The 15710-nt window shown below is 56.3% G+C and overlaps 1 protein-coding gene across 1 annotated transcript in view; it reads left to right on the forward strand.

The window, feature by feature from the left end:
* ZMIZ1 (zinc finger MIZ-type containing 1) overlaps positions 1–15710 on the forward strand; it is a 229718-nt gene that overhangs the window by 43520 nt on the left and 170488 nt on the right. The gene's annotated exons all lie outside the window — the stretch shown is intronic.

Here is a 15710-nt window from a genome sequence, read left to right on the forward strand (position 1 = left end):
GCCTCTTCTTGTGGGTGGGCATCAAGGCGATCGTGGATGTCCTCAGAAGTGTTAAGTCCTGTCCCAACTCAAGGCAAAGGGAGGGGCTTTTACAAGGTGACAGTTACTGCTGGTTGCCTGGGGTCATGATTCATGTGTGGATATGATGTGACATGAACCAGACCTGACCCCTCCTCCCCAAGGTGACACACAGGTCCCTTCTGGAGGAGGGGTATGTTGGTTGGATACGGCTCTCTCTCCCTCCGCCTCCCAAGTTCAGTTTCCCAAGCTTGTATTAAGCACTTACTGTATTCCAGGCCTGACAGTAGGCCCTGTGGTGCCGGGGAGGAGGCCTTGTCCCATCATGTACTCTGGTGGAGAAACAGGGAGATCACATCAGATGTGGAAAGCCCAAGAGAGGGGAATAGATGGGTTCATAGGTTAGAGAGGGGCATTCTGGGGAGGTGATCCAAAAGTGAATTACATCATGGGGAGAAAGAAGGCTGGGTGGAGAGCCTGGCAGTTTAGGGGATGAGGTTGGCAAGGGAATGGAAAGATTGTAAAAGGCCACAAATGCCAGGCTGAGGAATTAGATCCCAAGGGCAGTGGGGAGCCATGGAAGGTTCTAAGTCAGACAGTGGCCTGTTGAAGGTGGTTGCATTGGAGAGGCCTTTGGAAAGGCCTCTCATAAGAGACTGAGGCAGGGAAGTTGGCAGGATTTGCAGTTGGCTGGTGGGGGGCATGAGGTTAGGAAAGCTGCCGTGATGTGGGATGGGGATTAACGTTGGAGTTCTGTGTAAGTGTTGGGAGTCTGGAATCCAGGAAGGCTTCTTGGAGGAGGTGGGCCAGGTTGTGGTCTGGAATGTCTCTGAGAGGGCCGAGCTTTTCCTGAGGAAGAAGATGATTTATAGTTACACATGAGCTTGAGGTTTTCACCTGGAAGTATAGATACACATACAAGTCCCAGAGGATTCTCCCAGCCCATATTCCTATCTGTGTTCATGAACACACGTGCACATGCGTGCTCTGCACAGACACACGTGTGCATGTAAACCTGTTCCTGCGTGCTAAGGGGCTACCGATGTGCATGCATGCACGGCCATGATTGGTTGTGTGTGCACAGATACATGCAGAGATGTGCAGAGACATGCTCCCTCACACGCATATACACGCAGACATTACTTGTGCGTGCTACAGACATACATGTGCACGCACAGACTTGCTGCACACACACGCTCGCAGACGCGCACGTTCACAAACTTCTGTGTTGACACCTCACACAGATACACGGGCAGAAGTTCTCACAACACATGGCGTCTCCGCATTCACCCGGGGATGCCCTCACGTGCACACACAGGGAGGGATGTGTTCCAAGGAGAAGGGCCTGTTCAAGGGTCGTTGGCTTCTCACCTTGCAGCTCCTGGGGTCACTGGGCAGCTTTGGGTCAAGGCTGCATGTATGTTGGGAGGGGGACTGTCAGGGTTTGAGGGCCAGTCCTGTGACCATGGCCACGCTCTTGCCTTCTCTGGGCCTCAGCTTCCTCAACTGGAAACAGAAACAGTCACCATCTGGCCCCAGCATCCTGGACAAGGTGGTCACGAGGATTAGAGACACCGATTCACAGTGCTGAGAAAAATTCCCCGCACAAGGTAGGGCTTAACAAATAGGACCTGTTATTCTCATGAGAAGAAAGTAGGCTGTGGGTTAGGTAGAGGCGCTTGGGCATTGCCGTGGGGTGTCCGTCGGGCCTTATTCTTGTTCCTTATCTCCTGCAGACTCCATCCTGGCTCCCTGGGGCCTGGGCACCCTCTGAGTCCTGGGCATGACAAGCTGGTAGGGACTGTGTCATCCCTGCCCCCAGCTGCACTTTCTCTGTTGACTCCTGGAAGTCAGGGTCTTGTGTCATCCACTTTGTTACCCAACCGTACACGAGTCCCTGTCGGGGAACTGGCATGTTACATCCGTGAGCTTACGAGCCCTGAGAGGGAGGCCTCACTGAACAATTTCTAGATGAGGGAACCGAGGCCCATCGAGAGTAGGTGAGGTTCTCAAGGACACCTGCCCAGAAGTAGTGAAGCTGGGCTCCAAACCAGACCATCAGATGCCAGAGTTTGTGCTCTTTTCTCTGGTAAGCTCCCTTCAGGGATAGGTCATTTAATGCCTACTTTACAGATGAGGAAACTGAGGCTCAGAGTGGGTGAGCCACACAGCCAGGAAGTGGTACCTGCACCCCAGATTCAAGACTTCCTCTTCCCTCCCCTCCCTCTTCCCGGCAGGGCCCCTCCAAGTTAGAGGAGTTTCCCAAGGGGGATCCTGGCTTCTGGCTTTAGCCTGGCCCAGTCTTCCCAGGCCAAAGAGTGTCCATTTTCTTGCAAGTAAATAGGTGGGTTGTTCTCTGGGGTCCACTGTCTGGGCATCATCTAATAACTTCCTCTCTGAGACCCCTTTGTAAAATGTCCTTAGCATGGTCCTTTGGAAGCCTGGTCAGCAGGAAGCTCTGGGGTGCCCTGGCCCTGGGGGAGACACGTGCTGCTTGCATACCCACCAGCAGGCTTGTTGCGTGGGACCAAGGCAGGAAGTGTGGGTTCTGCCTGGTATGGGGGGTCAGGTCTGTGTATGGGGAAGAGATCTGGGAAGGATCCCTGGGAGGTGACAGGTGGGCTGGGAATTGGAATGTAAGGAGAAATTTGCTAGGTTGATGGCAAGGGAAAAAGGGGAGACCAAGCAGAGAGCCTGGCTCTTGCAAAGTCCCAGAGAAGTGACAGTTCATTCACTGGCCCTCTGCCTCCTCTCCCAAAAGTGTCCATCAGAATCTTCTAGAATCAGGACCGGCTACATAATTTGCAGGGCCCAGTGCCAAACTGTAGGGCCTGTGGTCCACAAATTATTAAGGATTTCACAAGGGTGGCCCTAGAGCAGTAAACCAAAGTGGGTCCCTCTGAGCTTGGGGCCCCGGGCAGCTGCCCGTGAAGCCAGCCCTGCCTAGATTAAGTGAAGAACTGAGTTCATGTGCAGGCTCCACCAGCCACTGCCTGGCCCAGTGACCTTGGGCAAGTCCCCCATCACCCTGTGAGTCTCATCTGCCCAAGGGAGAGATGTTGCCCTCCCCCCAGCAGCAGAAGCCTCAGCGGTGCCAGCATCCAGCTTGTCTCGAGCATCCAGGTTCAGTGGCTTCAGTGAGGCTGGGATTACAGCTCTTCCTGTCAGGCAGTGGTGTTTGAGGGTTCTCTGATGCGCCCCATCTACCTTTTCAGCCCTGTCCCTGCATACTTCGGAAACCTGTCTTTTTTGTGCTTTTCCAAATCCACAGGGGCAGAGGGGGTTGGGGGCTGCTCTGTTTTATTTGCAGAGTCTTCTGCCTCGTTGCCCCTTGCCTGCCCTTCTCTGCTTGGCAAACTCACTGCTATGGGTCAGATGCCATGGAGCTTTCTCTGACCCCAGCCCCTCCCTCCCGACCTTTGCCCTGTGACCCCTCCAGTAGCTACAATGACCTCTTGTACTGTAGAGTTCTCTAGAGTGTGTAAGCTCTTTCACACCCCATGAGACCAATGAGAAGCCCTTGAAAAGTCCTATTCCCTTTACCGGACTGGAAAACAGAGACTCAGAAGTTCAACCTCCAGCCTAGCTCCCGGGCTGAGGTCAGGCCCACATCAGGAAGGGGTACAGGTAATGGCAACAGAGGGTGGCATCTGGGCTCTGCTCTGGGGCAGCTTCACATTTCAGCATTTTGGAAGACTGGCTTCCTCTCTGGGAAAGAGCCCCAGCCCCTGGTCCAGGAGAGGCCCCACAGGTGTCTGGGCTGGTGAAGAGGAGGCAGTGAGCCAGAGGTGCGGCCAGCTGGAGTACACAAGCCCCAGCCCTGCCCCTACCTGTGGGTAACTTGGCCCACTTCCCTCCACCTGGTGGACTGGAGCCAGGCGTGTGTGGTACTGAGGCTCAGGTGAGGCCCAGAGCAAACAGAGGTGAGAAGGCCCCAACTGGTCTGGGACGTGACAACCAGCAAGGCTGGACACAGAGCATGACCCGTCAGGGGCATGACAGCTGCCCCCTCTGGCTGGCACTCCATCAAAGGTACTCAGAACACCTTTGGTGGATGACTGCACAGGGCAATGAGTGGTGAGGGGTATGGACTCTGGGCCTCGGCTTTGGGGTTTTACAACACTGCCACGCTACTCTCTTTGTGACTTCAGATGAGTAGCTTAACCTCTCTGTGCCTCATTTCTTCATCTGTAAAATAGGGATAATAGAACCGACCCCACTGAGTTGTGAGGAATTCAATGAAGTCAGCCATGTACACTCTTGCAGCAGTGCCTGGGACGAGGCTAGCGCTCCACAGCGTATGCATTGACGGTGGGTGAGCAGGCAGGGGTGAGTGTTGGAGCTGATCCCCAGGGGTGTGGGCACACAGGGAGGGACTTGGTTGGATTGTCATTTCAGAGAGGCTGTAGGGGAACAGCGAGGATTGGGGTTGGCCTGGATTTGGGTTTCGTATGCGGCGATCCCAAACAGTTGTTGATGAGAGCTCTGTGGGCAGGGACCTGGGGTGACAGCCACACTCCCTGGCCAGCCCCTCCAGCCCTGGGTTTGTGGCTTCATGCCGACAGCATGAACACCGTCAGCTGTCAGTCAGTAGGTTTCCAGGGCTACATGTCGCAAGGCGGGTTTGGGGCTGGCTTTGAAGACCTTGAATGCCAAGCCCAGCTCACAGCGGGCCTGGCCATGGCCACACAGAGCTGGGATCCTAGGGCCCCCATGTGGCATACTTGTCAGTATCCAGCACCAGCTGAGAATGCACACCCTCCTCTCCCTCCCCGGAATTTGTTGCCTGCAGCCCCTGCCTCTGCAGCCAGCCCTGACCCTGCAGCCCCTACCCCAACCTGGAGCTGGAAATAGTCCATAGCCCATTGGTCACTCCTGCCCGATGTGGGATGCCCTTTGGGTCAGCAGGGTGGGCCACTGTGCTCACGGGCTCTCTGAGCAGAACTTTCGTTCAAGCCTCAGTCCTGCTGCAGGCCTGCTGTGTGACCTCGGACAAGTCGCTGTCCCTCTCTGAACAATTGGTCATTGGTCTGTAAAGCCAGAGGCTCTGCTGGGACAGGTCAGGATTCGCAACCTGCAGTGTTCTCAAGGGTATCAACAACCCAGGGAAGCTGGGATTATCCCACTGTGTGGAAGAGGAAACTCATAAAGCATAGAGAGGTTAAGAAATGTATCCAGGGTCACAGAGCTATTGGTGGAGCTGAGATTCAGCCCACTTTTACCTGACACAATAATATGTGTTTTCCCCACTACATCAGACTGTCTCTGGTAGGTACATGTGTGTTTGCTGGGTGAACTATTCACTCCGTCAGCCACAGTGGGCTCCAGCACTGTGCTAGGCACTGGCATTCAAAAGTGAATCTCTGGGCTTCCCTGGTGGCGCAGTGGTTGAGAGTCCGCCTGCCGATGCAAGGGACATGGGTTCGTGCCCCGGTCCGGGAAGAAAAAAAGTGAATCTCTGAGCATCGGCTGAGCACAGCCCTGGGCTTGAGTGGAGGCCACACGGTCTACAGTGCAGCGTGTGCTAGGTGGGTGCTCTCAGCGAGTGAAGGCAGTAGGAGTTGGGATGGGCAGCTCTTCCCCCATGCTGGAGGAGGCAGCCAGAGGAGACTGCCCGGAGGAGGGGGCTAGATCCCTACACAGAGGAGTGAAGGAGTAGGGTCTTCCTGGGGTTTCTACACAACTTGATGGGGTAGGTCTGGAGTCCAGCTGGAGAGGAAGCTTCATTCAGCCACAACTGGAAGCAGGCTCTGAGGCAGCTCCTGGGGGCCACAGAGTTTGACCTTGGTCCTGCAGAGAGTAGGGAGCCAAAATGAGCCGTGGAGAAGTGGCAGCTCCTCTGTGAAGGCCATGAGGCTGGCCCTGGCCTGCAAGCAGGAGCTCACAGCTCACGCAGGGACTGTCGATCAGGGAGGGGCAGGGCTGGGGCTTGTGTACTCCAGCTGGCCACACCTCCGGCTCACTGCCTCCTCCTCTTCACCAACCCAGGCACCGGGGCTCTTTCCCAGGGGAAAGCCAGTCTTCCAAAATGCTGAAATGCAAAGCTGCCCCAGAGCAGAGCCCAGGTGCCACCTTCTGTTGCCACTGTCTGCACCCCTTCCTGATGCAGGCCTGACAGCAGCCCAGAGGTGGGGCTGGAAGGGAGACACGGACAAACGTGTTCAGTGACATGGTGGGGACAGAGAGGCCCAGAGCCCAGCCCAAGGTCACTCAACATCATCACGGCAGGTGCAGGAGGCCGACGGACTAGACAGGAGGCATCCTTTTGGGGGGTGAGGGGGCAGCTGGTCTGGTACCCCTGGTTCTCCCAGAGTCTGGTGGGAGCCTTGCTGTTGTGTGTGGTCACCCATGTAGGTGTGTGGAGCTGCACTCACACCCCAGACACCCCTGACCTCGGCCACCAACCGGGCTCCCCGAGGACAAACTGGGATTTGGTAAAAACTACGCTGAGAAGGATTCCTTGGGTGTTACTCACTGCGGGTTCTTTGCCCTCCCCCTATGTTTGCTCACGGTCCCCCCGCCCCCGCCCCACTGAGTCCTGGAGGTTGTCTCCGTCTGGTTCAGGAGCCACACACTTAGGGTGAGGACAGCCACGCCCATGCCCTGTGTCCTAGGTCCCAAACCTCCGTGACCTCGCGGGGAGGGAGCAGATGCTGGGTGGGGCTGCAAGTGTGGCCTCTTTATTTGAATCATAGCATCCCAGCCACCTGGGAGAGGAATGGTCTTTAGAAATCATTTGGCCCAGTCTCTCATGGTACAGATGGGGAAACTGAGGCTCAGAGGTAGGAGGGTACACCCCAAAGTGGCCCAGCATGGCACTCCAGGCTTTGGGCTGAGCTCACTGCCACCCTAAACTGCTTCAGATGCGTGGCGGGTGTAGACGCCAGCAGGGCCCAAGACCTACAGCAGTGCTCATGACCCAGCCATGGAGCGTGGTGTCTGCAGAAAGGCAGGACCCACCCCTGAGGAGCTGGGGGTACAGAGTGTGGGGCTGGAGAAGTTCTGGGGATCTGTGGAGAGCTGAGCAGGGCGCCCTCAGACCTGGCTCTGTTAAGTCTCGTTTGTACTCCACCTCTTGTAATCACTACCTCCTGCCGAGACCTGCTACCATTAGGGCTCCTCCTCCCATCTGTTTACCCAGAGAGCCCAGTGAGGTCTGGAGATTGCAGGCCCAGAGGCCAGGGCAGAGAGAATGCTCTGGAGTCAGGCCCCGATTGGAAAGCTGACAAGATGCAAGGGGGTGAGGAAGGAAAATGGACTCTGGAAACCAGGGGCCACCCGTGCCCCTCATCAGCCCCTTTGGCTGAGCCACAGCAGGGTGCCCAGTGGCCTGCAGTCCACGGGAGACTGCTGGGTCTGTGATACCTAGGGAGAGTTCCAGGGGTTCCGAGGGACTCAGGAGTCAGGGCGGACTTCCTGGAGGAGGGGGAGTTCCAGCTGGTTCCTGAAGAATGAACATGATTGTGAACTGAGAGCATTCTAACCAAAGGGTCCAGCTGGGCCAAAGCCTTGAGGCAGGCACGCTGGGGACAGATTCAGTGGGGCTGGATGGAGAGCCAAGACTGGGCAGTGAAGGAAATAAGGTTGGAGATGCCCCCTAGAGGCCAGATGGTAGAAGGAGGAGGAAGTTTGTACTGTGTTTCTAACATGCTAAACATCCCCGAGAGGTTCACTGCCCACTTCTGTGCCTGTTTCTGTCAGATCTCCTCGGAGCTTTGGGCACCTGAGAGCCACAGCAGGGCAGCACCTCAGTGGGAGAGCCTGCCTTTGGGGAGGGTGTGAGCAGGTGCCAGGATCCTAGGCTCCCCCGGGAGCTGGTGGGTCTCCCTCAGCCTGGGGGGATGGGGGATTCAGCCCCTGGGGCAGACTCTCCTGCTGGCTAAGGGTCCAACACCCAGAGTGGACTCCAGAGCTGAGAGTTTGGCAGCGGGAGGGGGTGGGCTGAGAGATGGGCTTCCCTTCTCCTTCCTGTGACCAACTGCCTCCTTCCTTCTTCTAGAGAAGCTGTGTGGGGCAAGGATGGGAGTAGGTGGCCCTCCCCAAGGCTTTGGGTGCGCGCAGAGCCTGACGGAGGGGAGGTGAGCCTTTGAGCTATGTGTGCTGTACCAGGCTTGTGATTTGCTGCGGGTGCTGTGGGCGCCTGGTGCCCCCAGGGGTGCAGCCCCTCCTTGTAGCCCTGGGCTCAGCCCAGGTTGTGTTCGCTGAGCCTCCACTGACCCAAGGTGGCCTCTCTCTCACCTTTCCTATCAGCAGAGCAGCAGCCACAGGCCTGGGAGCTCAACTCCTGGTACCTAGGATTTCATACATCCCCCCAGCAGTTTGCACAGCAGCTGGCTCCAGCTCTGTCAGCTTTGGTTCCCACTTGGGAAGCCCAGAATTCTTTTCTGGGATAACACAACAGCCCTTCCACAGCAGGAAGGGCGAGCTGCCCTCATGGCAAAGCTTCTTCCTGAGCCCTGGCTCCTGCATCCTCAAAATAGCAGGTGGGCTTAGCAGGGGCGCATTTTCCAGGGAGGAATTAGAGTCAGAGAAGAGACGGCATGAGACTTGGCCAGAGTCACGTGGCCAAGGCAAGACTCTCCCGGGATTCCAGGCCCTAGTCAAGCTCCTTTGGGGACGGAGCCACGGTTTCTTTTCAGGGCCACAAGCAGATGCTCCAGGGCTTGGGAAGAGGAGGTGGAGGAAGAGAGTTTCTGGGGATGAGGAGCCCAAGAGAGAGGCCCCGAGTCACTGTCTCTCCTCCTCGGCTCCAGCTACTTTAATTGGCGGGTCCACCAGTGGTGCTGACATTTACCTGGTAGAGAGGTGGGCCTCCTCCCTCTTGAATCAAGATGCTAAAAATAACCGGGCCCAGCTTTTCAGGGCCCCTGCCCAGCCAGCGCCTGCTTGCCTGCCTTGGCGACCTTTTTCCTGGGTGCTGGAAGCTAAGTGCTTTGTGAGCATTTGGTTCCTTGTGCCAAGGACTTCCTAGGGGTCAGAGCAGGGATAGCAATGCATGCTCAGCTCCTGAGCCTGAAGAGGGGTCTCTGCAAGGCCTACCTATCCCCCAGGTATTGGGGTGATGGGCCCCTTCCCAAACCGTGTTTTCTCCCTGGGTCTAGTACCCTGCCAGACTGGCCACTCTGCCCCTGGATGCTTGAGCCCCTTCCTTGAGCTGCTGGAGTTTCTCCCAGTACCCCTCCTCCTCAGAGTTATCCAGTGCTCACCTTGAGTCCTGTACCATGCCCAACACAGATGTCCAACGTATGGTCTCCTGCCTTCACACTGCATGTTCATCCTGCAGCCAGGAGGATCCCAGACTTTGTGGCTGGGCAGGTTTAAATCCAGCTGTGCAACCTTAGCGCATTTCTGAGCCTCAGTGTTCTCATCTCTGAAATGGGCATCATCACTGACTTTGTAGCGTCATTACAAGAAAGAAGTGAGGTCACATGCAGGTGTCAGATCAAGAGAGCTGCCTGCCACCCAGCCAGGAGAAAGCCTGAGCGCCTCTGGGGGCTTTCCTTTCTCTTGCCTTGTAAATCAACCCTGGAAACTTCATACGTATGGTTGATGTGTGTGGACTGGAAGAGGAAGGTCTTAAAGACCCAGGCTGAGGACTGGGGACTTGATCTCCTCAAAAACAGGGGTCCCTTGCCCATTCCTGTGCACATCCAGAGTGGCCTGCCCCACCTGAATGTTTATCCACTTCTTGGTCAGTGTGATCAGAATTGTGTCGGCATTGGCGCACGAGTCCCTGGCTGTGGGGTCAGCCCCATGGAAATGGAAGTGGTTTTCTGGGCTCCGTTCTCACCTACTGTGAGAACCTGGGCTGGTGGCTTAGCCCCTGCACGCCTCAGTGTCCTCATCTGAAAATGGGGATAATAACGGCCCCTCCCAATAAGCATTGTGAGATTAAATTAGCATTGCCGGTACGGTGCTTAGGACAGGGCCTGGCATGGGGTGAGCCCTTGGTGTGTGTTCGCTGGTCCTCGTAGTGGTCAGACTAGTCGTAGCCATCCGTGGTAATAAAATAGCCACCGCCCTTGGTTGAATGATTATTATCAGATGTTGTGTCAGAGGCTAAGCACATTATTTAACTTAATCTTTGTGACAGTCCTACACAAGGTACTCCTATAAGCTCTACGTTCCAAATGAAGAAAACCGAGGCCCAGAGAGGTCACACACAGTCTGAAAGTGGCGGCGCTGAAAACCAGAATTCAGATTCAGCCCTGCTAGGTGATCAGCCGTTCGGCTTTGCACTGAAAATTTCACATCCTAGAAACCTCTCAGTTCCAGGCCCGCAGGGACCGTTGACAAGCTAGCCCCATCTAATCCTCCATTCCATTGCTTTACCCACTGGCCCCCCTGGCCCCCCTCCTCGGCTTTGAGACTCAGCCCTGTCCTGCCCCCGCTCCCTTCCCACACCTTATAGATGGCCCTTCTCGCCAGATCATCCTTGCCCATCCCCTACAGCCTGACTCCAGTCTCCCCATCCAGCTACCTACCCTCAGCTAGCTGGAGGGGTGTGGGTTCTACCCCATGGGCTCTCTGTGCCCAGGGCTATGCCTGCAGTTGGCTGGTGGGTCCTGAGCTGCCCCTCACCAGCCTCAGGCTCCCTGATTTGCACTGAGGGCTTTGGCACCTCTGCTCTCATCCTTCTAGAGAGGCTTTAGAAACCTCTTCCTTAAGAGAGGGAAGACTGAGTGAGCCCCCGCCCCCAGCCCTGGCCCCAGGCAGCTGAGAGAGATTGCACCGGCCCTTCCGGTGCATTGATGGAGAGCAGTGCTGACACAGGAGAAAGGTCAGCAGTGGGACAGAGCAGAGCTGGTGGCGGCCTGCCGGCGGCAGCGCCCTCCCCCAGGTCAGGGCTTCCTGGGGGGAGGGGCCCAGTGCTCCTTGGGATCCTGGTCAATTTGTATTGACTCAGGCAGCCGCTGGTTCAGCGAAGCCGGGCGTCCAAGCCCCCAGAGGGCTGGGGGAGATGCCCGGGTCGTCCTTGGCACCTTCCTCTCCCTCCCCCCACAGTCGATTCGATCCTCCAAGCCATCTCTGGGTTTGTGTCCCCCCTCAGCGCCCCCACCCTCTGCTGGCTCTCAGGTCTTAACTCTCTTCCCGCCTCTCAGTTACTGAGCCCTTCCTAGTGTGCCACTACCCTCCCTGGCTCCCCACTGTCACCAGGAATAAAGTGCAAATTCAGAGGCTGACATTAAGGTCCTTCTTGAGCCCAGTGAGGCTGTCCAGAGCTGCTGGTCCTTCCCCAAGGACCGAGTCAGCCGTCCCCACCCTCAGATGAAGGCTGAGCGTCTCTTGGCTTGGGAGGGGTGGGGATCGGGGGTCTCTTCCCCCGAGACATGCCTTTCCAGGACCCAGCCCACTGCTTTCCCTACCCAGGACTCCCACCCTCTGGGAGAGGTTAGAGGAGGTGTGTGAGGTATCCGGGCACCCTGAGTGCCAGGCCAGTTCTGCACCCAGTGCTCCAGCCTCACCCAGACTGTAGGGCCAAGCAGGGCCTGTGACTAGGACATCAGCCCGGTGCATGGCCCAGCCCACACCATTCCTCATACTCCCCCTTGAACTGCTCAGTGCATCTCATGCCCCAGCTCCTGGTGGGCAGAAGCCATCTTCTCCCCAGCTCACGTGGACGACAAGCCCCAGTGAGGGCAGGAGGTACAGCAGTTAGTGCACAGTCTCTGGGGTCTGACCCCAGCTCCATCACTCACTAGCTGTGTGACCTCAGGCAGTCACTTAACTCTTGTGAAATGTGGGTAATAATAGTTCCTTCTTCACAAGATGGTGAGATTCATTGAAATGACACATGTTTGTGGGACCCTGGAACATTTTCAGATCAATAAAGCCAGGTTTCGTCATCATCAGCACCGGGGTCCCCAACCCCTGGGCTGCAGACTGATACCAGTCCGCAGCCTGTTAGGGACGGGGCCGCACAGCAGGAGGTGAGCGGCGGGCGGGCTTCTAGAGAAGCTTCATCTGCCGCTCCCCATAGCTCCCCATCGCTCGCATCACCGCCTGAGCCACCCCACGCACTGGTCCGTGGAAAAATCGTCTTGCACGAAACCTGTCCCCGGTGCCAATAAAGGTGGGGGACCACTAATCAACACCATCCTCATCAGGCTGGCGGGTACCGTATCCATGAGATGAGGGCCCTCTCCTCCAAATGGGCTCCTCCTGGTTATTTGAATGCACCTTCCACTTCTGTCCCTCACTGTCCCCTTTATGCCCTTTTTGCCCTTTTTTTCGCAGCACTTCTCTCCCTCATTTCCTAAAATCCCAGGAAGCCCAGCCCTCCCTAGCCTCGTGTTGTCACTTGCATACTTGCCTTATGCACCCTGTCCGTAGGAGCTGGGCCCAGGATTTATTCTGTTTCCCCCACGGCCCCTCACAGGTGCCTTAGGCACAGTAGGTGCCTGATAAAGGTTTGTTCTGTTGAACGGACATTCATGGAGCCAAAGTCACCTGCACGAACAGCACAGCAGTGACCAGCTAGGCCCCTGGTTGCATCCTCAAGCTGACGAAGGGCACATCTGAGGCCGGGCCTGAACCGCCTCCCGCTGTGTCATGGCTTGTGCCTACTCTGGCCTCTTCCACGTGGGGTTTTGGGGGAGGCAGGGGGTGGCGTGGGTTTGGGCCGCTGAGTTGGAAGATTTTTCAAGGCTGGTTCCTCTCTGGTCCTCTGGGCCGTCCCTGTGTTTTGTTCGCCTGGGTCCTTTCCCCACCCCCCAGGCTTCTCTGTTAAACTGTGATATTATATTTAAACAAATCAATTCCATTGCAAAATCCTTCCTGTCCTAATGATGAGTTTGCAGCACAAATGCCATTGATTTCTCACAGCCCTGAAAACCAGTTGATGAATAGCACTGGGCTTGTCTTTGGAGAGGCACTTCAAGCAGCTCTGGGCAGCCCCCTTGTTCCCTACCCACACAGCCCCCCATCACCACACCACCCCCGCCCGACATTTCACAGCTGCTCAGCAGTGGGGCTGAGGCTGTGGTGTGATGAAGCAGGACCCTCAGCATCCTCCGCCAGGGGTGGAATGTCATCACCAGGGGCCCGGCCCCTGGTGCTGGTGAAACAGTCATAGCGGGGAATTATATCGATTTGGGCTGAAGGCAGGAGCGCAACTTGCAAAGCAGAGAAGCAGTGCGGTGTGATCTTTGTCTTCCCTTACAAGTTCAGAGCGTGGTCCTGAGTGACAGCAGGTAACAGCTCAGGCAAAGGCTGCGTTGCTGCTTTTTTAAAGGGGCGGTTCAGAGGTGAGGGAGCTCTCCCCACTGGGGAACGTGAAACTTCCCTTTGTGAAACCCTTCCCACCCTCCAGGGTCAAAGTCGGACCACTGCTCAGGGCTTTGCCCTTCAGATCACTGCCGGGATCATGGCTTGTTTGAGTTTTGTAGTGACCGCCGGGCTTGGGTGGACAGGAATTATTCTTCCCAACTTTGAGCCGGGCGGCCTGAGTCATGGGCGGTCACTGGAGAGGGACGGTCAGCAGCCACACAAGCCCATGAGTTGGGCTGGGGTAAGGCAGGAGGCAACAGCTGGGACTGGGGCAAACTGGAGTGCCTGCCTCACCTACATCCCTAAAAGTTAACCCCATGTCCGGAAAATTCTCCAGGATGGGGCTGTGAGCTGGACTGGCCACTGCTTCTTCCTGAGTCTAGTTCAGGCCTTTGTTTTGGAGACAAAGATTTGGCCCAGAGTTGGGAATGGCTCTTCAAGGTCACAGCGCAAGGCAGTGGTGGAGCTGGGGTTTGAACCCCAGATGGGGGGCAAGGCCTCTCAGGCAGTGCTGGCTCCCCTCCCCCCCAGCAGTTAGGGTTGGGGGCAGGGCAGGGGCTCTGTTGTAGGGGAAGACAGGCCCCTCACTCAGGAGACCCAAGAGTGGCCCAGCGTGCCCCCCTTCCCTTGGCCCTCAGAGCTGTCACCCTCCCTCCCTTCCTCCCTGCAGACAAACCTCCTGTCCCTCCTAATCAGGTTAGCCTCCTGCTCCATGCTCGCTCTGCTGAGCTGGACCAGCTGCCTCTAATGGCCTGTCGACCTGGCCCTCCCCCTGGCTCTGGGGTGGGGGAGGGGATGCTCAGAAAAAAACTGTGAGTGGGAAGGGGCTGCCCGACTTCCTCGATTCAGACCTTTCCACAGCTTCTAGGACTAAGTCCAAACCCTTAGCCTGGCATCCAAGACTCATCGAAATGAGGCCCCTGCTTATTTCTCCAGTCTCCACTGGCCCTGAGGCACTCTTTGCTACAGTTGCAGAATGCTGTTTTTATTTCCCGCTTTTGCACATGCAGGTCCTTCTGCTACTTCCCAACTTCTCAGGAAACTCCTATGCGTCCTGCAAAACCCAACTCTTGTCTCTTCTTCTGGGCTGCCTCCTCTCAAGACTCCTGCCTCTGTCTCCCACTGGATGCTCCACTGATCTGGAACTTAAACCCACTGTGTTTGTGTGCATTATTTCCTAGACCTGCTTCCCCTTGAGTTCCTGGAGGAAAGGGAGAGCATTATAGAGAATATGCCTCAGGGTGCAGCACAGAGAAGTGCTTAGTGAAGAGATAGGGCCAGCAAAGAAGAGAGAAGTGGGGACCGGGGAGGGAAAGAGACAGACAGGAGTGCACAGAACAGCTGCTCCCAGCCCCTCCACACTGCTCTAGCCTACTTCCTGCCAGGGAGGCCATTCCCAGCGACACATGTGGGGCCTGAAATAGACATGTGGGGGCCATGGTGGTGCACTTTCACAGCCTAGTGCTAAGCACCATCCCCCCCATTCCCTGGGCACAGAAGCTCCGTCTCCCAGGGCCCTGCCCCTGCAGCCACGACCCCTCCCCCAGCAGTGCCCAGGCCTCGCCCCTCTGTTCCTGCTAACTTTGTTTTATAAATAAACTATATAAATAGGCTCCTCTGATTCCTCGGAGCACGCAGCATTTAAGGACCGGGGCACTGCTGCAAGCATAATTGTACTACCGACTCCATCAGCTGCCTAATTACCATTCATTTTGCATTTATTTCTGCTAATTAAAAGGAGAGAAACTCCTAACAACTTTTACGTAAATACTATATTTGTTCTATGTAAAGATGGGATGCTAATTTGCTGGTGATTAGCTGATTATCTAATTTTATAGCTGTCACACAGGCTGGCCCTGCCTCCCCTTTGTATCCCAGATGCCACTTGAGGCCCCCGATCAGGTGTGGGAGGAAAGAGTCCAGGGAGGTCCACATAGGTGGTTAGAGGGTCTGTCTGAAGCCCAGGGGTCACATGGATCACCACACATCACCAGGGTTCAGGGGGGCTGCAGTCTGACCGATAAAGCTGGGAGGAACCATTGGCTCATCCACTGTTTCTGTACAGATGGAGAAACTGAGGTTCAGAGAGGTCCAGCGTCCCCAAGTCAGACAGTGATAGAGATGGACCCCTGACCCAGGTGTTTGGGCTCCTCCTCTAGTGCTCCCTCTGTGTAGAGCTACTGTCAGGAGGAATTTGCAGGCTCTGTTTGCAGCTAGAGAAACATCTGGACCAAAGTCCAGCCCAAGTGGAAGAAAGAAGTAGTCTGGTCTGAGCCCATGGCCCAAAGCAGACCTTCCACATGCCCTTCTGGGAACCTCTGCCTCCTCCCACTTCCCCATCTAGCCAGGGCTCTGTCCTACCAGCCTCCTGACCTCACTTACCGTGGCTCACTCTCCCAGCCCAGGCCTTGCGTGCTGCGGAC

Source organism: Neophocaena asiaeorientalis, unplaced genomic scaffold (genome assembly GCF_003031525.2).
Source record: "Neophocaena asiaeorientalis asiaeorientalis breed wild unplaced genomic scaffold, Neophocaena_asiaeorientalis_V1.1 scaffold517, whole genome shotgun sequence".
NCBI classification, from domain to species: Eukaryota; Metazoa; Chordata; class Mammalia; order Artiodactyla; family Phocoenidae; genus Neophocaena; species Neophocaena asiaeorientalis.